The following is a 25,764-nucleotide window of genomic DNA, read 5'->3' as shown; positions in this document are numbered from 1 at the left end:
ATTCTATAAATCAGTTGTATGCAAGATCAGCTGATACTATTGGAGCTCTTGTAATACAGTATCACAGATGACTATCAAAGATTATGACTTTTTTCCTTTTATGTATTTTTTTTTAATCCTGCTTGTGTTCTAGTTAGAGCCTGTTATTGGGAACATCAGTTTTGTTCATAGCTCTGCCATTCATTCACAGTGTAACTTGGGGTGAGTAATTTGGCCTCATCTGTATTTTAGCTTCCCCATCTATAAAATAAGGATAATGCTTTTCAATCTGTGAGGGTGATTGTGAGAATCAATTGGTTCATGTTGGTAAAATGCTTTGAGATCTTTTAAAGGAAGGCATTAAACAACTGTGCAATATTTAGAATATTCCATATTAAAAAAAAAACATTAAAGATGACCAGCACACAAGGGTGGGGGAGGTGATTAAACGGCTCCTAGGACAGCACTGCTGGGGGTGGGAGGGGAAGCAGTAAGAAAGGAATTCAGGATGAGTCAGCAAGAAAGAAATAACATGATAGTTTTGTTTTGAGGAGCTGTCTGAGCAACAGCAGAAACTCTCTTCAGCCATGGAATATATTTGGTCACAGCAACAATGACGCAAACAGAACAGCAGCCAGATTCTTTTGCTTACATCTGTAGACACTAGAGCAGCTGCCACATGCAGTCGTGGGCTGTGTTTAGGCCTGGTGGTGCCCAAAGTTGGCTTTTAGACAGGAAAGGAAGTCAGCCACTATTCGTGAGATAACATATGTAACTGGAACCCTCTTGTTGGTAGTGTAATGTATCCAACCTCTTCCTCTCAATTTTAATTGTCTCCCTTGTAACAGCCTTCAAATCTGGACTGTTCAGTTAAAGCAAAGGAAATAATTCTCATAGAGGGGTTCCTTGAGTAGGAGGCATCATGGGAAAAAGAGCACAAGGGAACAATAATGTTCTTGTTTGAGACACACCTCTATTATATACCCTCCAAGATGTTTCACTCTTTTCATATGTAACTTTAGTGCCCTCATGGCCAGGCTCGTGTCTGCTCTGAAGGCAGCTCCGGCCAAGAAAAGGTGTGTGCAGGAACACAGCAGGGAAAGTCCCTTCCACCCTAGGGGCACCTCTTCCAAACCCCCTGGAGTGAACACATACACACCGGACAAGTACAATGAAAGGAAAATATTTATTTACAGAGGGGATGAATGGAGAAAAACAACAGAGGAGAAGATGAGGGAGCGGTACAACAGGATTACATTGAACACAAGGCCCCACAGGTCCCATGGTACCACAGTCTTAGGGCAGACAGAGCAATATGTCTACAGTCAGAATTCAGGAATCCTGGGCAAAGTTTCAGTCTGGTGGTGAGTCTTGGGTGCTCCTGGTTGTCTTTAGCGCCAGTGAACTTTCCCCACAAACTCCTCCAGTGCTCTCTTCTGCCGCTCTCTGCAAAGGCACACATAGAGACAGCCTCCCCACTTAGCTAGCTAACAGTCTCCCTCTTATTCCCAATGCAAAATCACAGTCCCCAGCACACATAGCCCCATGCAGCATGGGGCAGTCGTGATACTGGGTCCAGCTCTGGTTAGTCCATCTTGGGCGATTCCTCCTTGGCACAATGCTGCGCCTTGCTCCTGTCTTGGGGAGCCCCCGGTCAGCCACTCTGTCCCTCCCTGGCTTTAGGCAGGTTCTCGGCTGCTTCACTATGTGAGGGCCTTCCCCAAAACAGCACTTCCTCTTCTGGAACAATCAGCACCTCCTCCCTTTAGGACAAATATTTGAAGGGGCCATGTTCTCTAAACCCCAAAGAGATTAGACATGTAAGATTATCATAACAGTTATGGACTCATGGCTTAATTTATGTGGCAACAAGGGTAAAAACAATGCCCTTTATTAAAAAATGCCTATAGATAGATGGAAGAAAGGAATTTTGTTTTGTAAAATAGGCCTGATCCTGCTGTGATTGAAGTCAATGGAAGTTTTGTCATGGATTTAGTAGAAGTAGGATCAGGCCCAACGCTAGTTATATCAATTTTCGTCTTCAAAGTGCTTTACAGCATCAATTAATTCTTTCCTCTGCACTCAAGTTAAGACTGCATGGCAGAATTTGTAACTAAGGAAGTACTTGTCGCCAGCTCTTTTATAGTTTAATACTTTATGGAGTATAGTGATTTATAGTTTAACACTTTAAATGTTTAAAATAAAAACCTGAAAAATAACAAGCAAACCTGACTCTTCTGACATGCATGAATTATATGAACATTAAACTTAATTACATGAACTATTTTCTTGTCAGGTCACTTAATCATTAAAAATAACCAAGAGTTGCCTCTCTGACCAGATGACATTTACATTCCTGGCTGGACACAGTGGCACTGTAATCCTTCATAATAGTATCACAGTGGTGTCCCTGGATACATAATCATACACTGGGAGCTCTGTGCATTGCTCAGCTATTGCTGCCACATCTTGAATGGAAAGTACTTAGAGGCATTTTTGGGACTGTTTTAATCTTCTAGTTTAATGTCAAAGCGCCATAAATATCAGAGGGAATGCTCCAGAACACAGCAATTATTTGAACATTAATAGCTAGATATAGAGAAACAATCTTATTTATAGCCTGACTGTGTATGCTAATATTTGATGATTAATTTTAAGAATGCCCAACTTTGCACAATAGATAAGATGGAAGCCTAATTGCTAGCAGTGACAACAGCTTCTGTGTGGTCCCATGGATCGACCACTGGGGTAGGAACTAGGAAAATTGGCTTAAATTCCTAGCTCTGTCCCCTGATATGCAGTGTACCGTCAGGCAAGTCACATAATCTCTTTGTGATTCAGTTTCCTTGTTTGTCATATGGAGACAATAATATTTACTCCCTACCTAAAGCAATGTGAGATCCTTGGATGAAAAGCAGTATATAATATTTTAAAAATTCTAAAATCTTGACTATTTTACAGCAGAGGAAACCAAATTTGCTGCTTTTTTTTTTTTCTTTCAGAACTGAAAGCAAGGCCATGAGCAAAACAGAGTAACTGTCATTCTATGTTGCTATATGAAATTAGTAAGACAGTGTCCAAAGCCTTGGCTTAAAGTAAAAGATTTAGGAACAACATTTTATCATCATTATTTAAAATAGGTAATGGCCTAAAAAGAAACAACTGTTGTGAGTGTATTTTGTTAATCAGAAAGACTATGTTGTCTATTATTATACAAAATAGACTATATCCTGGCCTGGTCAACCCTCTTTCATGTGCATTTCCCAAAGCTGACAGTAAATTTTTAGAGAGAGAAAGTAGGTGAGGTAATATCTTTTATTGGACCAACTTCTGATTTTTACCTATTTTGCAAAGTGGGATCTTTTTTCCGTACTGCAATGCAAAGTTTGCTGTCTAGTTTGTAAACTAGGGAACCACTTGTTGGAATATCCTGGAGGATATTGGTGGTGACCTTTTCTTTTTAATCCAGTAGTATGTCTGTCTGAGTAATAAATTAATAATTAATAAGGTATCATTTGCTACATCTGACATTTCAAACACATACTAGGCAGGAAATTCAATTTGGAATTAAGGGTGGATTAGTGCGTAAAATCAGGGCCTATGTTTGAAAACTAGCTACCTATCTTTGCAACAAAAAAAAGGGGATAGCTAAGCTAAGACTCACACATTTCAGCTTTGTTTCTTTATATCTGATAGTCAAAGAAACCTGGATATTGCCAAACCATGACATAAAATTATGACCCTTTGTGACTTAGGATGATGGCAAAGGGATACAGAACTTTTCACTTGTGGTCGCTGATTGGAATCTAGCCTAGGTTGGTAATGACTGAAAGTTTTCCTATATATGAAAGCTTTGTGATAGTCTGTGATCTGATCTGATTCCAGTCAGTTTTCCATCATTTCTAGCAGCAAGTTTTCACATCTTAAAACTACCACAACTGGCATCTTTATTGACTATCTTTTGAGAGGCCAAGTATAGACCTGACATACAGATGACTAGTGGAGTTCCTTTGAGGTTTTCCTTGGGGGCCATATTGATGGTGTGGTGTGAGGAATCTTGCACTACTGCTGCCTGTGCTGTAACAGTTCTTTGAATATCTGAAGACTTGTAATTGGGTACCTTTCACAAGTGTCAAATTCACTAACATTTTTACATTGTTTTATGAGAAATTTCACTCTGATTCGGAACATGATTGCAACCATAGGTACAGAATGAGTGTGCGATAGAGATTACAGTCATGTCTTTCCAAGGTGAAGGGCCATAGAGAAAGTAATACTCCTCTAACAGCTAGTTTTGAAGAGTTACATTCCTGATCCAGATGTTTATCACCTTTTCTAATTATGTTATTTCAATTTTTTTTGTCTCTAAGCATATTAAATCAAAGCAATTGGTGCTTTACATTGATATAAAATGTGAGCTCATTATTAAAAGTTGGGAATTCAGTACTGATATTCATAGAGCTCTCACACTCAGTTTACATTCTCACACCACATTTTACTTGCTGTGAAAGCCTATGGTTTGTTTTTATTACATCCTAACATGACAAGACAACTAAAACATGTCTTGCAGATTTGAACGATTATCTAAAGCTGGGACTGACATCCAGTGGAGAGGTCTTCAGGTGTGTGGGTGGAATTGGCAGAGGAACTGCACAGAACAGAACATATGTGTGAGTGTGAATAGAAACAACAAACTAGTTATTGTAATGTCAGTGAATGAGCAAGGTTCCTCTACAGTGTGTTATAAAAACACCGCGGGTCCCTAAATCTAATACATAGGAATGAGAGGGGAAATTTAATTCAATCCCAGAATATTATAGTTCATTTTTCTTATCCTCTCTAGTCTATGTACACATTTACTTTTTCCCATTTTGTGCTGAAACTCTTTGCCTGTTTTAATCAGACATATTAGATGGTGATTTTCAGTATAACACTATGACAATTCCTTGTGATATAATGGAGTACCATTCCAATAGCTTGATCCTGCAATCTGATCCACAGGGCCAGACCCTTGTGCCTGAATGGAACCCTGATGGGGTCAATGGAATGTTCATGAGTGCAGATGTCTACCTGCATGGATCAGATTGCAGGATTAGTGTGTAAGATAACAGTTCAGGCCTTGATCCTGCAATGGAGGTCTGTGCATATGCAGGGATCCACATAGCATTGCCACTTGCCAGGAGTCTGTTTTTTGACCAGAACGCCTGCTCAAAAAGGGACCCTGGCAGCTCTGGCCAGCACTGCTGACCAGGCCATTAAAAATCCAGTTGGCATGGGGCTGGCAGGCTCCCTTCTTGGCTCCACGTGGCTCCCCAGAAGCGGCGCCATGTCCCTCAGCTCCTAGGTGTAGGAATGGCTACGGGGGCTTCGCAGCTCCCATTGACCAGGGGCAGCACCTGTAGGCAGAGGTAACGTGGAGAACCACCTGGCTCTGCCTCTGCCTAGAAGCTGAGGGACATGTCGCTGTTTGCGGGGAGCTGCCTAAGATGAGCGCTGCCTGGAGCCCGCACTCTGAAACCCCTCTCAAACCCCAGCTCCTTGCCCCAGCCCTAACCCCCTTCTGTGCCCCAACCCCCAGCCCTGATTTCCCTCCCGCACGCCAAACCCGTCAGCCCCAGCCTGGAGGCCCGTCCAGCACCCCAAATCCCTCATTTCTGGCCTCACCCCAAAGCCCAGAGCCCTCACTTCCCCCACACCTCAATCTCCTGCCCCAACCTGGATCCCTCTCCAGCACCCTGAACCCCTCATTTCTGCCTGCACCCCCAGGCCAGAGCCCATATTCCCTCCCATACTCCAACCCCTGCCTCAGCCTGGAGACCCCTACCACACTCCGAACCACTTGGTCCCACCCCCAGCCCAGAGCCGCCTCCTGCACCCTAAATCCCTCATCCCTGGCGCCACCCCAGAGCCCGCACCCCCAGCTGACACCCTCACTCCTTCCCATACCTCAGCCTTCTGCCCCAGACCAGGGAAAATGAGCGAATGAGTGAGGGTGGAGGAGAGCGAGCGACAGACAGAGGGTGGATGGAGGGAGGGGGTGGAGCCTTGGAGAAGAGGTGTGGCCTGGGCTTTGGCGTAGGGGGCAGGGCAAGGGTGTTTGTGTTTTGTGCAATTAGAAAGTTGGTAACCCTAGGTCTACACAGCTCAGACTTGTTTATTCATCCGACTGCATATGGTATGGTCTCCCTGAACCACTAAGCGGTGGGGGACGTAACTGTTTGCACCAGCAACAAGGAGCAGTTCTGTACTGCTTCCTCCTCTATTGTCAGATGAGAGACTGCTTATCTCCTCCTGCTGCAGAAACCATCCAGCTTTGAGGGAGTAGTTGGCCCTTCTTGGTGGCCTCTGGAGAACATTAGGTGAAGAGTAAACCATCCATAGATGCCAGAAAGGGGCAGCAGGCCAGGAGTCTTTTTCTGCAAGATAGCACCAGGAAAAGATGATCAGCAGTATTTGGGGGAAAGGTCTGTCATTATGGCCCTCCAGGCAGAAAGCCATATTCAGGGAGAATAGGTTGTGTGGCCTGCTGGGGTAAAATAGTTAAGAAGAACACCCAAATTCTGAACCTAAATAATCTGAAATTCTCCTAGTGATAGATTTAGATGTAGTTTCATTATGGCTAGACTGGTTTGCAGCATGCTTTTACTTGTAGTTTAGCTGTAGTGAGACTGGTTTGGTATGTGCTTCTGTATGTAATCTGGATATGTTCATGCTGTGGTTTCTGTGTTTTTAATTGGATCTCCCTTGAACTCCTAGTGTTAAAGATCATAAGAATCAGTAATACTTAAAATATATTGCTTGTGGTTTCCTGGCTGGAAACAGGCCAAGTCATCTACTTCCACACCATAAAAGTAACCAAAACCAACATCCATTATGTCCTCAGTGTCAAACTCAGTCCTCTGACTCCAGCTACCTAAAATTCTAGTCTCCTTGATTATCTCTCCTCAGAGGAGCCTGTTGCATCCTTTGCATTGTAGGAACAAAGGGGCTTTCAGTGGCAGGATCAGCAGTGGGCCCAGAGGAGGTGCCTAACTAGTAGTGAGTATTGGCTGCTTTCTCTCCACACCTTAGATACATTGATCATTCACATCACCTTCCATAAGGCATCAGCAGGATATATTCCACACTGCAGCCAGAGCTCATGATCCTCCAATGTATTTTTGCAGTGAAGGAACAGGGATTGACACAAAGAAGAGTAGCCTTCTTTTTTGTGTGAATCGCTGCTTCCACGCTGCAAAAATATCTAGTAACAGCTGTTCTCTTTCCAGGTGCCAACATCATCGTGTCTCAAGAATGGACTTCTGTTTTGCCTACCTCTCTGGGTATTCCGTTCTCATTCTCCTGGCATATGCCAATGTATACAATGTATTCTCAGTGCATGTGTGACTGTCCCTATATCGCGCCTTCTCTCCCAATCTTCCTTGCACAAGCCCAAATTGCCAAAAGATGCCTGCCATCATACTTCCATGTGAAATTTGAAATGCATGTAAACCTTTGAGTCAAAAGTAGACTTTGGTCTGGTAAACCATCCTGGGTCCATAACATTTTTCAAATAGGAAACTTTTGAGCCAGTGAAATTTAACTACCAAAAATAAAAAAAAAAAAAAAGGAAAAATGTGTGACACTGTGAAAATGTGTTTTGCATATTTCTCTCAACCCCATTTTCTAGCCTTTCCTGTGGAAAGTTAGAAAGAAGGAAAAGGAAGAAAGAAGTTAAAAAGGTTAGAAAAATACCAGTATTGTAAGTGTTCATTAGCTGTAAATAATATTTGTAAAATGTGTATTAGGGCTAAATGAGCAGTTTGGGTGATTGATGAACCAAAGCAGTCGTTTGACGACCTACTTGGTTCATCAACTCACCAAGTGTGAGTTTGGCATGATAGAGATTCAATAAGGTAGTGGCACAAATTCCCTCAGGTTGTAACAGTGGTAAAAGGCATTGCCAGAATACAGGGAGGAGTTTCTATTCGCCTTTGTTGAATGTTGTGGTTATAACATGAATTAAAACTTGTTTTCATTGATCCACCCTTAGATATTAAGAACATAGGGCCATACTGTACTCTTGGTTACACTGGTGCATCTGAGAGTGTAATCTGGCCCATTACTGAATGTCTAATATATGACACCAGTTTATGCCTGCCCATACCTGCTAAAGCTACAATGTGAGCAGTGTTGCTATTCATTGTGTACTTATCAGGATGGAAGATTGGTTTTCTGTGTGATGGCAAGCAGAAATAGCCCACTTTCCCCCTATATCCCCTCTCCTCTTTTAAGAAGCAAAATCCCTCAGCAATCTGACCTCCGCTCCAGAATCTGTACATGGGGGTAAACCGTTAGATGGTGGGTGATTTGTTATGTTTCAAGAACTTTTCTTTGGATCAAAAAAGGGCCTGTGGGGACTTTGTAAGATTCTGTCACAGAAGTGAGAGACTTGAAACGCAATCTGTATTTCTTTTTCTTTGCAATGGCATTGAGGAGGATAGGGCTGAGGATAGTCTGTGCTCAGGACTGTAGAACTCTTGACCTTCAGCTCCAAAATCCAGAGGTATCTATTTAGAGGACTTAAAGCTAGAGCTCTGCCAATTTGAGCCAGCAGGGGAAGCATTGAGCAAGCACTGTGTCTCAACCTTTTCCATAGGAAGGGCAGGGTAGTTGTGACCTTCTGGTGACTGAGACGTCCAAGTTGAAAACCCGTGATCTATTAGATTGACTGATTAAATCTACCTTCTGTGGCCTACCTGATACTCCTATTGCTCCTTACGCCAGTTCATCCAGAATATGAATGCTAAAATTACCTTCGTCAGTGTCAATCTGACCCTGTATGTCTCTTTCTGGGATTCCCAATACTAGTTCACATTTTCCATCTAGTTTAAACTGCTTGCCGGTCCTTTCAAGACCTGCATAACTCTGCCCTTTCTTATGTATTAGGCATGGTCTTTTCTGCATGGTAGCCAGCCACCTTTGCTTTATTTATAATGCCAGCTGTGTTCAACTGCATCTCCTGCAATAATTTGTGTGCCTCTTCCCAATATGCAATGTATGGAAAGCTTTCCCAATTCTGATTTGCCAAATCACTATCCGTGGTGCATCCCACACTCGCCTTACAACTCACATCTTAAACAATGCCTAAAAAAAGGGGAAGCATATAAATCAAACAACAAAACCAAGCAAGGAAACAGAAAACCAAAACAGCAAAAGCAAAGCAAACAAAACACAGCCCCAGAAACAAAAATCACCCAAACACATTTGAACCATCAGAAATGCACAAAGTAATCTTATTGTTGTAACTCCTGTCATTGTTCACCATGTCCATGTTACAATTTGTTCCTTGCCCCACTCACTACGTCTTAACTAAAATTAGCCAGTAAACTAATTGCATGGAAGGCACTTGGGGAACTACAGCCTGGGCGGATATGGGCAATTGAGTGGGTCATGTGTTTTGGCAAGAAAAGGAGATTTGGTATGGAGGGTGGACTTTTTGGTAGGGAGGAGAAATGTCATGTTAAGCAATTAAGAGGATTTTTTTTTGACAGGAGGGTATATATGAATATTTACATGCTTAATAAGCATACATACAAAGGACACAGCAGCATTAGCTGCCCATGGCACGTCAAACATGCGATGACCCCACTTTAGGTAAGAGTGCAAGGTGGAGCAGAGGTACAAGTAAGGGCTAGTCAACATTAGAGCCACTGTCGTGTTGGTCACTTCCTTTGGGAGGTAAGACGCCTTGAGGAAACCAGCAGAGCTGCGAAAGTGTGTGTGTGACATTTGACAGCCGAGAGTTGCATCACCCTGTAACACCCTTCCAACCACTGAGGCTTGGACAAGGTTTGAACCTCAGGTGCAAGTAGGGTGATCAGACAGCAAATGTGAAAAATCTGTACAGGGGGTGAGAGGTAATAGGAGCCTAGATAAGAAAGAGACCCAAAAATCAGGACTGTGCTTATAAAATCGGGACCTTGGGTCACCCCAGCTGCAAAGCCAAGCCCTGCCTGGCCTGATGCTTGATGTGCTGGGTTAACCTGTGAGACCGGCAGCTCCATCTAAACCCCCAGCCCAGCTGGCGGCGCCCCCGCCTGTGGCACATCCAGCCCAGCAGATGTCAGTGTGGCCTACGAATAGCGGCGGCGGCGGGGCTGGGCAGGAAGCTTCCCCTCCCCCCAGCTTGCTTCTTTCCTCGTCTCCCTCTCGCTGCCTGTCATTGGGAGCCCGACTGGCTGCAGACAGGCAGCAGCCCGGGGAGGCGGGGGAAGGAGGCGAGCCTGGGAATGAGCAGGAGGCAGCCCCAGGCTGAGCGCCCGCAGCTGCAGACAGGGGGAGGAGGCGGGCACTGCTGCTGCTGCTCCGCATGAGGGCTGCAGGGGGGGAGCGGCAGGGCTCGCAGAGAAGGTGAGTGCAGCGCCTGCCTGGGCATTTCCCCCTTTCCCCGCCTGCAGGCTCGGGGCTGGAGCCGGCGCTGCTGCTGCTGCTGCTGCTGCTAATGGAGATGCAGCTCGCCGGGAGGGGAGGGAGGGAGCCGGAGAGTTGCTGCAGCAGCCAGAAAGTGACTGGGAAAGTGAGGAGAGGCCCAAGTTTAAGGTCTGCGGCTCTTAAAGAGACAAGACCCAGGTTGTTCGGAAAAGGTGTTTTCCCTTTTCCCTGGTGACCTGCGCGTGTCTGTGCGTGCAGCCTGCGGCCCCATCAGCGCGCGAACACACCTGGGTGTGCACCAGGGGAGAGATGTCTGGGTTACAGCTTCCTATCCAGCGTCAGTGTGCAGGAGCTGCCGGTCATGTACACTCGCTCAGCTCTGCCTTCCCGGGGGGGAGATGATCCAGCCTGACGGGAGAGAGTTTTCGGGAGGGAGGAGGTGGCTCCGGGGCTGCAGCTAACATGACAAAGGGAACTAAATGATTGCCCGGTGCTCCGATTCGTTAGTCTTGTTACCTTCTTAGTTTGCGTGGGAAGGAATGACCGGCGATAGGGTTAACATGGCTTTTAAATCAAAGGCGATGGCGATGATATCCACCTTTAGTTGGATTTTTTGTTGTCATCCGTGCCAAACTCCGACTCAGTTGTCGGGAGGGTTTTGTCTACGAGTGTGGTCTCTCCCGGTGTGTAATAATCACTTTTTTTCACTCCTCCCTCCAAATTGTGTTCTTCATGGTTGAAGGGAAATCTGAGAATGTGTCATGCATCTATTTGTCTCGCTTTGTGGGCTGAATGGATTGGTTTGTTTTGGGATGCCGCATCCAGATTGGAGGGGATTTACTGGGGTGCTTCAGCAAAGATCACTATAAAGGTGGCTTCCCTGAGGCTTTTCAGAGAAGAGAACAGGCTGCAAAACTAGAGTTGTATTACCCAATTTGCTCTCTGTCAGTATGTTCTTTCAGGAGGATACTTAAAATAATCCTTACATTTTGTATGAATATTCATCTATTGCTATGAAGAGTTAATTTTACATAGCACAGTGGAGTGATACTAAATGGCAGGTCTGCAACATCAGCCCTGTGCTGCCCTGAAGAAGAAAGATTATAACAGAGATGTCTGTACTGTAAAGAAAACTGTTCAGCAGACCCATGAGGACAACTTTTACAGGAAGGAAGGGAACACATAAGCATTTGCTTATTATCTGTTGCGCTCATGGAAAACAGACTCACATTTACTGAAATCTATTTTCTTTTCCACATATTAGCACAAGTATAATGTAGCCTTATCTGTATCTTTGATCTACCTTGCACAGATGGCATTGAGTAGGGCAGTGATTCTCAAACTTTTGTAGTGGTGACCCCTTTTACACAGCAAGCCTTTGAGTGTGACCCCCCCTTGTAAATTAAAAACACTTTTTGATATTTAACACTAATATAAATGCTAGAGGTGAAGCGGGATTTGGGAATTGAGTTTGACAGCTCACGACCCCCCAAATAAAAACTGCACGACCCTTGGAGGGGTCATGACCCCCAGTTTGAGAATGCCAGGAGTAGGGACATCAGAAGTTTATGGCTTGAACTAGGAAGCTAATTATGTGAATGTATGTATAATATTCATATCATAGTTGCTGAGAAGATTTAAATGGATAAAATGCACCCTTTAGTTTTTTTTTCTTTTAAACCTCACGATGGAATGAACAGGAAACAGGCAAAACCAGAAAAGAACTTCCCTTTGTTCAGTGGTCTTAAACTGTACATATATGATGATGTGTGGTCTAAACTGAGGATTTCTCTGTAATGTTCAAGGCTTAGCAAAATGTATTTTTTATGTGTAACTGGTGATGGTTGCGCATGACAGTAAAAATCAGGTGAGTAATTTTATGTGGTACTGAAAAGGGCATTTGGAATGATAAATGTATAATTTTAGAATGCCTAGAGTAATATTTTTCAATTAGGAAGGAGTCATATTTAATTAGAAAGGATCTGTTTTAAAAAGACTTATTTTTTTAAAAGTGCTTATGCAAGGAAAAGGTCCATCGCATAAAGGTGTACAGACAGATATATGCAGGATCTCATTTCTCAGGCTAGCCAACAGGTCAGAGGTATTTCAGCAATAAGAAAGCAGAGGGACAATTACTGGCAGTTATACAGCAATCTAAAAAGAATAGACTTCAGGGAAAGTTGATGAACTAATATGATGGATAACTACAGTAACATTTGCTGCTGGGAAATGTTTTTCTGCATTAGAGTTTTCAAAGCCTAAGTGTCTTTAGTTGGACAGAGTTTTGTTTTGCCCCCACTTGCTAATTTATTTTCTAGAATAATATTCTAATGGCTTTGCATTTCATAGCAGTCCAAAATTGGTTTAAATAAAATGATACTCATTTTGACGCACTGCTAAGTGGGGCTCAGTGGTGATGGTGCAGGCTGCCGCTAGCAAGCATGCAGACGCTGTAGCTTCATCTGTGTTAGAAATAAAAAGGACTCTTTAGCTGGAAAGACATTGAGGGGAGACAGTCTACTAACTGATGAATGTCCCCACTTCACTGCCAACTGAAATAGTGACAAAATGTTCTCCACATCTTTATCTGTACTAGTGTTGCAGCACTGACTATTGAGTTACTCTGGGTATGCCACAAAGTCAGTAGTAAGAGAATTTTAACTGCAGTGTGTCAAATATAAATCTACATATATGTTTATGTACATAAAACACATCTTTATATATTCTGTATTTTTGGCTATGTATTAAATTTGACCACGTGAGTACATGAAGATTGTTACATAGTGCATCTCAGTTTGTGCTCTTTCAGCCACCTGAGGTGGCCATACAAAGCCGAATGATGATAAACGTAAGACAAAGAAGGAGTTAACAATGTAAGATCAGTCCTTTGGCTTACATTAATTGAAACATTCCAGGCTCTGGCACAGTTTTTGATGGATGAAGTTGAGTCTATTTTTCAGTGTCTTGGACATATTATAAGAAAATTTTGGGGAAACAAAATTGGAAAATTGGATTCCAGGATAAGCTACAACTGTCCAAAATTTTTGGGAGGCTTAATGTTTATCAGTAAAAACATTACCTGATAATCCTGAAATAACTCATCACTTCATCATTTTGAGGAAGATAAACAGAGTTACCTGCAGTTCCTTGTAGGTAAGATCTTTCAGATGAGACCTTAAAAGCTGAGTTTCTGTCTGCTCTGTGTGCAAATTAAAAATGCCATGGCATTGTTGGAAGAGGAGTTCTTTTGCCCCAGTTTGCTTGATCAGAATTTCATTCCTTCTTTTTCCTCAGCTGTTGTACAATATGCTCTGTTGTGTCTGTCTGTCTGGCTACTGCCCTTTATCCAAGAAGTGCAAGCACTCAAGTGGTGCTGTATATGAACAAGCCTTTGGTTTCCCTTCAGGATGTAGAATGCTGTCTGAATGTAAATTACTATGAAAATCATCCTAGATTTTAAAAAAAAAGCACTTCCTATTCAGTGTAAACTTTAAGAGAAATAAATTTTAAAGAGTTACGCATATTTACATTCCCTATGTTAACATGAAATGCAGTTGCATTTTGTTTTTTGCCCCATGATTAGCGTTGGAAAAGTTTTACACTAGCTGAAGTTGCTGTAATTTAGAACAACTTTATGCATATACATATGTGCATGCCCATCAATAACAGGAAGGGAATCTGTACACTTCTAGGAGATTTTAGTGCAGTCTCTTTGCAGGTTTGGTGTGCATAACCACTGAATTCTTCAATGGCGTCCTGCCAGCATCAGCTGCTTGTTAAAGGAGATTGTGCCAGTACATGGTGCATCAGTTGTTGAGAATCCACCCCCTCAGTATAAACATTCATACACACACATTTTTCTTTTACCCAGCCGGTGACTGTTTCTAAAAATAGCTGTCTTGCCTCACACATTGAGACCTGGAAGCAGTCTGCTAAGGTAGTTACCCCTCTGGACTCAATGGGAAATTCTGAGTAAATTTGGTTTGTAATTTTTTAGATCCTTAGGTAACTGCTCACTATAGAGAGGAGATTACATCTTGGAGTTTTTGCCATTCAGTCAGCAAATTCTTGCCCAAACCAGAATTATACAGAGAACAAAGTAATTGATGGCCAGTATATAACAATGTCTTCAATGCTACTGAGTAGAGGTACCAAGGGACTTGCCCTGCAGCCCTTAACTTCAATGGGACTACTAAATTAATTAATGGGACTTTTCAGGTATGTACCTCTGGCTAAGCTGGACTGCAGGATCTGGCTCAAAGCACAATGAAGCAGGAGAAATTGAAGTAAATGACATAAATGTATGGTTCATGGATTTACCTTTTTTCCATGTGTACACAAAAACTTGAATGTTCCAATAAAGAACAGTTAAAATTTCTTTCAGTTGTGCTACTCATATGAAAGAAAAATGTCAACATTTTATTTTAGTATCTTATTTGCTGCCTCCCAAACCCTACAGACAATTGTATATGTATGTAGATTAAAGAAGAGTATAGGTTGAGTGCAAAATCATTAGTTTTTTGTGGCCTGACCATCTGTTTGTGTATAATATATAGGCATTTAGTAAAATCCTTCACTAGCATAGGCACCGATTGGTGTCTGGAAGATACTTTAGGTAGTGTATTTTGTTAGTTACTTTTCATGTCAGTAACATAATGCGCTTAGTTAGGCATAGGAAACATGCAGGCACCTGTATTATCTTTAATTACCGGAGTAATATTGTGCAATCCTCTTCTTCCTAATTAAAATAGCTTCTGCCGCTAACACATAAGGAAATGAGAATTAATCTTTTTGTGTGTGTTATGATGAATCTCAATATTGTTCGCATCTGGATTTCTTTTCTTTGAAATCCTATTAAAAATGGCACTTGGGCTTTTAAAATTGTATTTGTGAGGCACTTTCTTTCCACCGAGCTTGTTTTTCAGATGGAGGGCTTGGAAATGACAAAGAATCTAAATGTAATTTCTCTCTTGATTGGCAACTGAGAGCTTTCCCGGATGAAATAAGTTTGCACTGTGCCAAATGGTTGACTTTTCTAGAATAAAAACTCTAAAGAGTAATGCGAAAAGTCCTCTGGTTAATATATTGGCATTCCCAGAACCCACTAAAGCTCAGGCAGGTTGCCAGACACCACTTAATGAGGATGCAGAATGTCTGGCACAAATCCACATGAATAACAGCAAAGAAGTTTGGGGGTGGGAGTGTATATGGGGAGGGGCGGGGAAGCTGTGTGCCCACACCCATTATTAATTTTTAATTACTGTATTTTTCAGTTACACTTAACAGAAATTCTCTCTACCAGATTCTGAAAGCTTTGTATGCACAAAAATTTGGATGTGTAAAATTAAAATAACCCTGGTTTGTGGCAGAACTGTATAGGAATTATTTTGTGAAGGTTTCTTATGTATTTTGGTGGTGGTGGTGGTGGGGAGGGCATGGAAGAAGAATGGGAAACGATGGTTACTTTATGAAGTTTTGCTGGTTGCTAAAACAGAAAAGCATTTAAAAAACTCTGTCAGACAGTTTGTGACAGTGCAAGTCAGTGCTTGCCAAGAACCAGGCAGGCAGACTGTTAAAGTTACATGACGGGGGTAAATAAATTACTGCTGTCTGAAAGACACACAATCACTGCAAACCTGTGGTGTGCCCTTGCTTGCTGTAGTTGTGTTTGCTTACCTTTTGTCTCATGGCTAGTCTTTTGTTCTCTGATGAGAATTTTCTGACTTAGTTCAGACATACATATAATTTAGTTGTAACAGTAAATATATCCATCCCATATTTTGTAGCTGTTTTTTAAGATTCCGATCCCAAGTTTGAACCTTCCTCACATGACCTTCCCTCTGCCTTACGTGAAGCAGCACCCATTTCTATTTGTAGGCTTGGTCTGGATAAAACTAAATTATGTCCTCTTTACATCTTGAGCTCCTGGCATTTTTGATGTGATTATGTGATATAGATACACCTGTGAGTGTTTAGGTGTATATGTCCCAGAATGAACCAATGGAGGGTGGGGGAAACGTGTGGAGAGTACTGAGAGAGTTGTGTGGAGCTTTTTGTTGGTGGTATAATGTACTTTGATCTCTGCCGATGTAGATTTCTAGTTGGCTATGTGACAGGTGCAGCAAGTACTCCTGGAGGAATTCTGTGCCAAAAAATAAAAAATTCTCACACAACGTTTTAAAATTCTGCATATTTTATTTGTCTAAATTATGCAATATAATCACACCAGTTTCAATTATTTTGATAATTTATTTAAACTACAATACAGTGGATGGAGAATGGGAGTGGGGAGCACTGGAGGAAATCGCCAAACTCCCTTTGTCTAATAGTAATGTAATTAGATTTGTCCCTTTATTTCTAGTTCTTAGTCAATGAATATGTGTAGCCATATGCTCATATTACATTATAGGCAACTGAAGAGCAAGTGAGGGAGGGGGAATCAAACTCGCAATGTATATGGGCTATGGACCATCTTCAGAAAGGTGAGTAATAAACAATTGATGAAGCGCATTTTGATAAGAACATTTTTCAATCAAAAAATGTAGACGAGTTCTAATCACTAAAGCATCATAAGCATTTATCAGGCTATATTGTCATTTACAATAAGGCTCCTTTACACCACTCTGGCAATGTAAAGGAGCCTTAAATTTTTGATATCAGTTTTATACTTTTGGGGGAATTCAGTAAGAACAATGGAAACAATTCACTAAGCAGGCAGGCTGCTACCTTCTGCTCTGCCCGAGGGGACTGAGCCTACCCCATTCCAACCTCCTCAGAAACACCCTGAAGCCCTGCCCTTCCACACTGGATGTACTGCAATAGCAAGTGAGAGGGACAAAGTCTCATTTGCTTGCTCACATACCCAGCCCCCCAACCCCGGCAGTGATTGATGTCTCCCCATGCATGCATGCCCACCTAACTCTGTCTTCCCCACCCCCAGTGGTGATTTATGTCTCCACAGGCTACTCTGGGTGCCCAAACCAATGCGCCTGCACTGCTAGGGAGGGGTGCATGACTGCTCTTGTGGCTTCCCTTTGCTTCCCTGTCAGAAGTAATTTTTCTGCAGGGAAGCAAAGAAATCTGCAGGGGACATGAATTCTGCACGTTCACAGTGGTTCAGAATTCCCCCATGAGTAAACAAGCTTCATGGTCTCATTTTAGTAGTAGGTGGACATTGTGCCCAAATTTCCAAATCATTCATTTAGGACTAGTTCCAAATAAGAGGGCAATATACCATAGAAAAGAGACAGTAATAAAACATTGCAGATGACAATGAAGATGTATTGGGGTAGTACTTGCAGTCCATTCATTATGGGTGGCACCATCTAGTGATGTTTTTCTTTCATGTTAAATAAATTAATTTTATATAAAAAGAGAAAATATCACAATATTTTATAATGTAGTCCAAAGTAGACCTTTCAGAAACAATAAAGATGAAACCTCGAGCATGCTATTGTGTATGTCAAATACCAGGTGCAGGCATTGCATCTTATGCATTTCCCATCTCCTGCATAATTTTCTGACATTAATATTTCACTTTGACTATAATGCTCTCTAGTCTGTATATTGCTCTGAGGTTGTCTGTTTTTTAGTAAGGTTTGGTGTGGTGTGAACATTTGTGTCTGGCTGAAGACCCCCTTAGCTGAATAGTACTATCACAATCCTTGGACTATGAGCATAAGATCTCTTTGGTTATGATCTTGGAGCAGAATATAAAGTTCTTATGAAGCATTAGAATAAATGTGAGCTTATAAATACAGTAAATGCCCTAAACTTTCCCAGGAGGAGAACAAAATGTCCTCCTTATGAGGAATTCTATATTTATTTATACTTCTAAAGTAAGCAATGTTTCACTGGTCTAGTGACTGTCTGAGCATCACATCGTTATATTCTGATACAAGGTTACTGTACCTCGTTTTTCATCTTCATTCGGTGTCCATCATTAAGATACTCATTGTAACAACATTTTAATTTTAAAAATAGAATTTCCACCCTGCTGGGTTCCAAAAGATGTTAGAATGAAAGTGTGTGTGTGTGTAAGGATGGTAAGTAACCTCTTTTTATTGTGTAGCTCTGTTGACACGGTTACAGTTTTGGTTTCTCATGCCTAAAAACTATTTGGATTCTTCTGTTTCATGAAGGAACATGCTGTGATTGAGACACAGGAAAGCTATTGCAGACCAATCTATTCGACACCTCTCCTCTACCAGTAAGACTGGAGTGAAGCTATTATAGTGTGTGCATTAATTAAAGAATAAGCCATTTTGACTTATGACATGTAAACTCCCATAAAAGTAGCTGTGGCTTTTTTCTGACACCTAGAGCAAGGATTAGTATGAAAATATGCATTTGTGAACCCTCACTAGTAGGGCTAGGTAAAGCTGTTCTATGAGGTTTCCTGAATGTAGATATTTATTGTTTAAAAGAGAGGACATATTCAGATCTAAATGCTACTGTTACAGCTAGCACGTACTGTTCTCATTTAACCTCAAGTTATTTTGTTCAATATGTTCACTTCCATAGTGGGGAAGAAGAATTCCTTCCCCTGCGGAAGTATTCTTCAGTGAAATTCTATGTCCCACACTATGCAGACTAGCAAATTGTAATGGTCCCTTTTGCTCTTAAAATATATTAAATCAATGAAACCTTTGTTGGCATTTTCAGCAGAGGCAATAGTCTGTCAAGGGTGACTTCAGGGTCTCATATATTTTAGGTCAGAGTTGAAGAACATTTTGGGTCGTGGGTGGTGTGGCTTGTGCTGCTCCTGATTTGATCTCCAGAGTTGTCAAGCTGACACCTGTCATGAGAATTGAAATTCACAAACACTTTTTAAAAAACAAAGTTTTGTTTTAGTTTTTGTGCTGCTCTTCCACGTATCATCCTAACAGATGTCCGGCCTCCTAGGATTTGACTAGTGTTAAGCAAAATGAAACTGAATATTTGCAGATCTTATGTGGAGGAGACATGCAGTTCTTTGCCACTCCAAAGCAAATGGCTATGAACATTTGTAGGAAGCTAATCCCAAATGTGTCTGGTCTGCCTCAGTGAGGAATAGTTGCTGACACGCAGGTGTTGATATGAGAGCCTTTTTTCTTCAAACATTGCCTGGGAGAAAATGTAAAAAATAGAGAAAAGAGTCTTTATCAACTGCTCTGTCTGCAGCGTCCAATGCATAAGGTTGTGTGAGTGTATGTGCGTAAGTGAGAGAGAGAGAGATGTGTTGGGTTTTACCCTCAGTCCAATACCTAGCCAGCTGTAGAGTCTAGTAAGATGGGACCTGTGCCTCCTCCCATTCCCCCAGGCTCCGTGTTAACTTCTGACAAGACGTACAGGCAGAAGATAAAGTCCCTGCCAGTTCCTATACTACTCCCCCAAGATACATCTCAGGTGAGTTCATATGTTCCAGTCAGCCTCTCATGGCTTCCAGTTAGTGCTTTTTATTCCCCTTTGTTTTTTTTTTCTCAATCCGGAGTTAAACAAGACATTACGTGAGTCAAAGCCTCCACCACCCTAGGGTCCCTTTCCACCCCTTCATTTACCCCTCACCTTGTCAGTCTAACTATAGTAAACCACAGTAAACCCAGGCCTCCATCCATGTGGGATTCTGAGGAAGAAGGGAAAATGTCTTAATCTTCTTTGGTGTATGACTCTGAGCTTGTCTCTCTGAGGAGTTTTTCTGAATGCAGAGGCCGGGGCATGAGCCACTTAGAATAGTAGTCAAGGCACTACGCTTGTCTGAGGATTCTGTACCACCTACTGCCTTCAATGACCTTCCCAAAAAGAGAAGAGATTTCTGTACTGTTTCTTCTTCGAGGAAAGGATTCATGTTTTGGACAAAATGCATATATGCGCTGTAAGGAGGAAAAATAACCTGGGTCTCCTTGCCAAAAAAACATCCCTATACTGCAGGGTCCTCTAAGATAAGTTGTGTTCCCTTACACAGAGCATCTTCTTCTCTATGTAACCATCTGACAAGAAGATAGCTTCTATCTTAACAAAATACATAATCTAAGGGTTTGGGAGCAGCTTTAATTTCAATTTTTGTCACGAGAGCTCTCATTATCTCATTTAAGGATGTTGAGAAGGTGCTAGCCTCCCTTGAGAGGAGGAGAAAGAGACAAATTGGATCATGTCACTTTAGCTACTGCCTTACTATCTGTCACCTCTTTATATTTGCTAAACCCATGGGCAGTGGAGCAGTGTCTGATAAACCCCTCTGCTCACTGAGTTGAGGAACAACCTAAAGCTCCTTTCCCTACCACTCTGAGTAAGTATACTTTTTGGAGTAGCCTATGTAAAACAGTTTTAAATCAGGGAATTTTTTTTTTTAAGCCTAGAGAAGTTCAGATATTTCCAAGATTGGTCAGTCTGTTTCTGCTTAAAAGTTGAAAAACTTCTTTAGAAGATCATACCAGCCTCACAGATCTTCCCAGTTTGTGGCTTGGTGAGCTACAGTATACACTGAAGGGACAAGAGAAGATGCTTGGGAGGTCCCAATCCCAGTATTTCCACTTTCTGACTTCTTGCATTTGCTACACTCCAACTCCCCTAAACTTGTTCCAGTGTCGGGGCATGGGTAGTTTTACTATTTTCTCAAAGTGGAGGAAAAAACTATCCAAGAAATGGGTTCTTGCAGTTTTTTCAGAGAGTTACTACATAAAATTTCCCTCGGTTTCCCTCATTTCAGTAAATGTGTCCCTGAACCCTGCCAAAAGAGATTCTTATAAGCAAGCGTGTCCCATTCCTCCTAGATATTTGTGTTAGTCTTCCTATCCCTTCTGAGAAGTTAGGTGAAGACATTTACTCTCTAGTGCTGAAGGATATAGAAGCCTCAGAAGAGTTTTGCATTTGAAATGGTTAAGATGCTTTTTTAGAAATACAAGAAATTCCAGATAGAATCTCTTTGTTCTCAGTAGCAGCTGTACGACAGAGAACTTCTAGCATGTACAGGTCTGAAAGGTGGCTAGTTTTCATAATACCTATTTTAGCATCTCATCATAAATACTTAAGATTCAAGATCACCCAGTCCTTTCAGTTTTCACCAAGATCTTCTAGCACAACTCCATGAATGTTCTTGCAGAATCTGATTGTAGTAGCAGCCACCTCTAACAGAGAGGCTTTCTGGTTCTGTCATTTGTGCAGTTACTAAAAGTCAAATTTATTTCGTAGACCTATGTTGTAATTCAAAAAAATGTGCTCCCTTCTTTCATCGTAGGGGTTTATAATCAGACATCAAGAAAGAACTAATCCATCTGGGAGCTTGCATCAGTACTTGGGAGAGCCATATGTGACTGCTTCAGACGAGGCTTCAGAAAATGGTTCCTCTAGCAACCAAGGTTCCCTCACAGACCCATCCATCTGCCAGACAGTCCTGCAACTCATTGTCTTAATGACTTCTGTCTTTGATTTGATGTCTCTTCACAACAGAGCTCGACTTTCCTCCCTACTGTAAGTGATCTCACAAATTTCATGCTTTGGAGAAGAAACTCTCCATTCTGGAGAACATCAGGAAGTCTGTTCTCTGGTGAACTCAACCAGCTCATCTTCTCCAGGGAGCTGGGCTCCTCAGTCTGTAAATGATACTCTAGTCTTCTTGGATAGGGAGCTTGTGCGGGTAGAGAAGGGCTCAATAGATTGGACGTGAAACCTGTCTGACCTCACAAGGAGGTAGAATCCAGTCAAACTGCTAGTACTTAAAGCTTTATTTTAGCACACAGAGCTGTATGAAGATTTGCTGCAACAGCAGTTGGAAATCTAATTTGCATAATTGTATAAACCAGATGCTTACAAATTTCACTTTAATGTTTAATGGAAATGCTTGTCAGACAGTTGAGGTGTCCATGTCCTGCAGTGTGTGTGTGTGTGTGTGTGTGTGTGTGTGTAGTATAGATATTTGTATTCTTAGATGACCCTGTAGAGTTAAGAGCTATAAGAATTACGTACTGTGGGGAGATAAACCCTGTAAACTTCAGATGGTGCTTGTACTTTTTGTGGTAAAAGTGTGCACGTTGGGACTGACTGTCACAGGATCAATCAATCCTTTTTTCCAGCCTCTCTCTCTTTTTGTTTATTTTTAGTCTAAAGTGACCTAAGTCTCTGGCCACGTCTACACTACGGGATAATATCTAATTAGCTAAAATCGGTTTTATAAAACTGATATAAATTCGATTTCATGCGGCCACACTAGGCACAGTAATTCGGCGTTGTGCGTCCATGATCCGAGGCTAACGTCGATTTTCTGAAGCGTTGCATTGTGGGTAGCTCTTCCGTAGCTATCCCATAGTTCCCGCAGTCTCCCCCGCCCCTTGGAATTCTGGGTTGAATCATTATTGTCGCGGGTGGTTCTGGGTAAATGTGCATTCAGTCATTCTTCCTCCGGGAAACATCGCTGACAATCCTTTTCACGCCCGTTTTTCCTGGATTGCCCTGCAGACGCACATAGCCCAGGCACGATGGAGCCGTTCAAGCTTTTTTTTTTTTTCCGCAAGTATTGGACGATGCCCGCAGAAGAAAGCGATACATCAGCGACACCAGAAAGCATTCACCATTGCTTTTGCCAATGATAGCAGAGAGATGAGTTTACTGCTTCTTGTACCGTCTAGCCAGAAATGGCAATGAGATGCAGGGTTATCTCTCCCTCTCTATTACTATGCCTGCTGCTCATGTGGCCCCATGGCTCGAAATCGGCACGGGCGCAACGCAAAAGCAAAAATGGGATGATCATGGGCTGAGTCAATCCTCCTTAGATTTCTTAAATAAGAGTAGCCTGCCTAGAATAAAGGCAAGTGATATTAAGGACAGTGTATCCAAGCTAAAGCCGCTCCGTCAGTCCATCTCGCCTGGGATGCCCGCCAACAGACCACACCGTTGCTTCCATCTCCACCTTACCTGGTACCGTGGCAGTGTCCTCCATATGGTGTAATAAAGTTATAAAGATTAGCAGAATAAGAAACAGCGACTTGTTAGTGAGATAAAATGAGGGGGGCAGCCTCCCAGGCTATGGACGTCCAGGCAGTACAGGAACTTTCCTTTAGCACAGAAAGGGAAGGGGCTGATGAAGCTCCCCCAGTTGCTATGATGAAGTGTTACTCATCGTTCTGTACCACTACTGGGAGTAACTGGGAGTCATTCCATTTTTACCGGCCCCCCCGGCAGCCTCCCCTGAGCCAGCCAGGAGCACTACGGCTGATAGGCGACGACGGATATCAGTCATATTGTTACCGTCTACCACCTGGGAGGGGGAGAGAGAGCGATACTGCTCTTCACTGCTTGCCAGTCATCGTGTCTACCGCAGCATTCAGACACTAGAGTGAACACTGAAAGAAGTCAGAAATGATTTCTTTCCCTTTTCTTTCACGTGTGGTGTGGTGGGGGGGAACTGAGGAGCTATTCCTAACCACGCCGAGACACTGTGTTTGAACCTACGACATTGGGAGCTCAGCAAGAATGAAATACTTTTCGAGACTGTGTGGACTGTGGAAGCTGGAGTCCTCAGTACCCCTCCATCCATGAGCGTCATTTGAGTCTTCTGGCTTCCCGTTACGCTTGTCACGCAGCGCTGTGTATCCTGGAGATTTTTTTCAACGCTTTTGGCATTTCGTGTTCTGTAACGGAGCTCTAATACACAGATTTGTTCCCCATACAGCGATCGATCTTAGTATCTCGCATACGGTCCATGCTGGAGCTCTTTTTTGGATTTGAGGAACTGCATCGCCACCCGTGCTGATCAGAGCTCACCGCTGGGCAACAGGAAATGTAATTCAAAAGTTCGCGAGGCTTTTCCTTTTTACCTGCCGCTGCATACCGAGTTCAGATTGCTGTCAGAGCGGTCCAGTGGTGCACTGTGGGATACCGCCCGGAGGCCAATAACGTCGATTTCCGTCCACACTAACCGTAATCCGATATGTTAATATTGAATTTAGCGTTACTCCTCTCGTCGGGGTGGAGTACAGAAATCGATTTAAAGAGCCCTTTGTATCGATATAAAGAGCATTGTAGTGTGGATGGGTACAGCGTTAAATCGATTTAACGTTCTTTAAATTGATTTAAACGCGTAGTGTAGACCAGGCCTCTGTTGCAAAGTCTAGGCTGATCTCTGATTTCTAATCCTTCCACCAGCCAAATAGTCGAGCTGAGAAGGGAGCAAAACTGCTCCCAGTAGCAATACAGCTTGATTCTTTATTGTGATGATCAATATGTACAGGGTGTGCTATCTCAACAAGTCTACTGGAAACATAGAAACCTGGAGAATAAAACATTTTATTTTATTAATGGTAATTATAGGAGTAAATCTGTTCCTGTACTTTGAGCAGAGGTAATTCTGTCTTTAATACTTAAAAAAACAAAATTGTACAGCAGAAGAATAGTAACATAAATCTGAATGAAGATAAAACAGTGAGTCAGTCCTGGCAAAGAACCGCTGTGCAGGGACTCTTATTCCTGTGTAGTTTCATTGATTTCAGTGGGATTCTGTGTGGGTATAAGAGCCCTCCTTGCTTGCATCAGTTTGCAGAATTCAGGATTTAGGACAGTAATCTGCAGGGGGTGAGAGATAAGAAGCACAGAAAGTGAGCTTAGCTCTTTCCTGTGGGCTAGAGAGTAGTCTTAGTGTGATATTTTTATGAAGGGGGAATGCAGGTTGTGTGCAGTGGTGAAAGCAGATTGCAGTAGGAGGGGGGAACTCTCGTAGCATCAAGCATGGAAGAGTGGAGCTCTACTTAACAAAGCTAAAGAAGAGGAGGGGTAGTTGCGCTACGCTCTCTCTTAGTTTAAAGTCTGATTGATTCTATGAAGGGGTAAGGGTGCTAAGGTCTTCCTAAAAGAGACCTCTCCTAATGTTTGGCTGCCAAAGTCTTCATTTCAATACTTGAGCATGTTTTTTCCCCCTACTTTCTGAAAAGCTTTCTCGTGGGCAGTTGCTTTGTCAAGCTGAAAAAACCCTAGCACTGTAGAGAGGTGATAGGACGAAAACCATAGAATGGGTGCAGAGGGAAGTGACTAAAAGCCAGTTTACTAAAGGTTCAGAAGATGAGTGCTGAAAAAGAGAGAGGTTTATGGCAACTCCTGTAGTAGATAGGAGGAAAGATTATCTATACTAGAGTTGCTGGAAGCTAATATGGGTGTGCACTGAAGTTGGAACACTGAAGCAATCCCTGCTATTTATTTCCTCAAGGTGTGTTCTTTTAAAGGGTGTCTATATGATTGCTATATTTTCTTGCTGTGTACATCCTGTGAAGTTTTCCAGTTGGAGGAATTCTTCAATGATATGTGCTAAATATATATATTTCTACACACATTTCCTTCATTGCTTTTAGCATACTGCTACTATCTGGTGCTGAAGAACCACTGCCAATCGTCCTTCTCCATATTGTA

The 25,764-nt window shown here is 42.3% G+C and overlaps 1 protein-coding gene across 1 annotated transcript in view; it reads left to right on the top strand.

Annotated features, from left to right (window-relative positions):
- Nucleotides 1-10,277: 10,277 nt before the first annotated feature.
- The window catches only part of LDLRAD4 (low density lipoprotein receptor class A domain containing 4), a 462,955-nt gene continuing 447,468 nt past the window's right edge, over nt 10,278-25,764 (top strand). The window contains exon 1 of the mRNA XM_032792011.2: nt 10,278-10,371. The gene's annotated coding sequence lies outside the window, so the exon portion shown is untranslated. The remainder of the gene's footprint in view (nt 10,372-25,764) is intronic.

The sequence above is a fragment of the Chelonoidis abingdonii genome, chromosome 2 (genome assembly GCF_003597395.2).
Source record: "Chelonoidis abingdonii isolate Lonesome George chromosome 2, CheloAbing_2.0, whole genome shotgun sequence".
Lineage (NCBI taxonomy): Eukaryota > Metazoa > Chordata > Testudines > Testudinidae > Chelonoidis > Chelonoidis abingdonii.
This window is presented reverse-complemented; position numbering and strand designations above follow the sequence as displayed.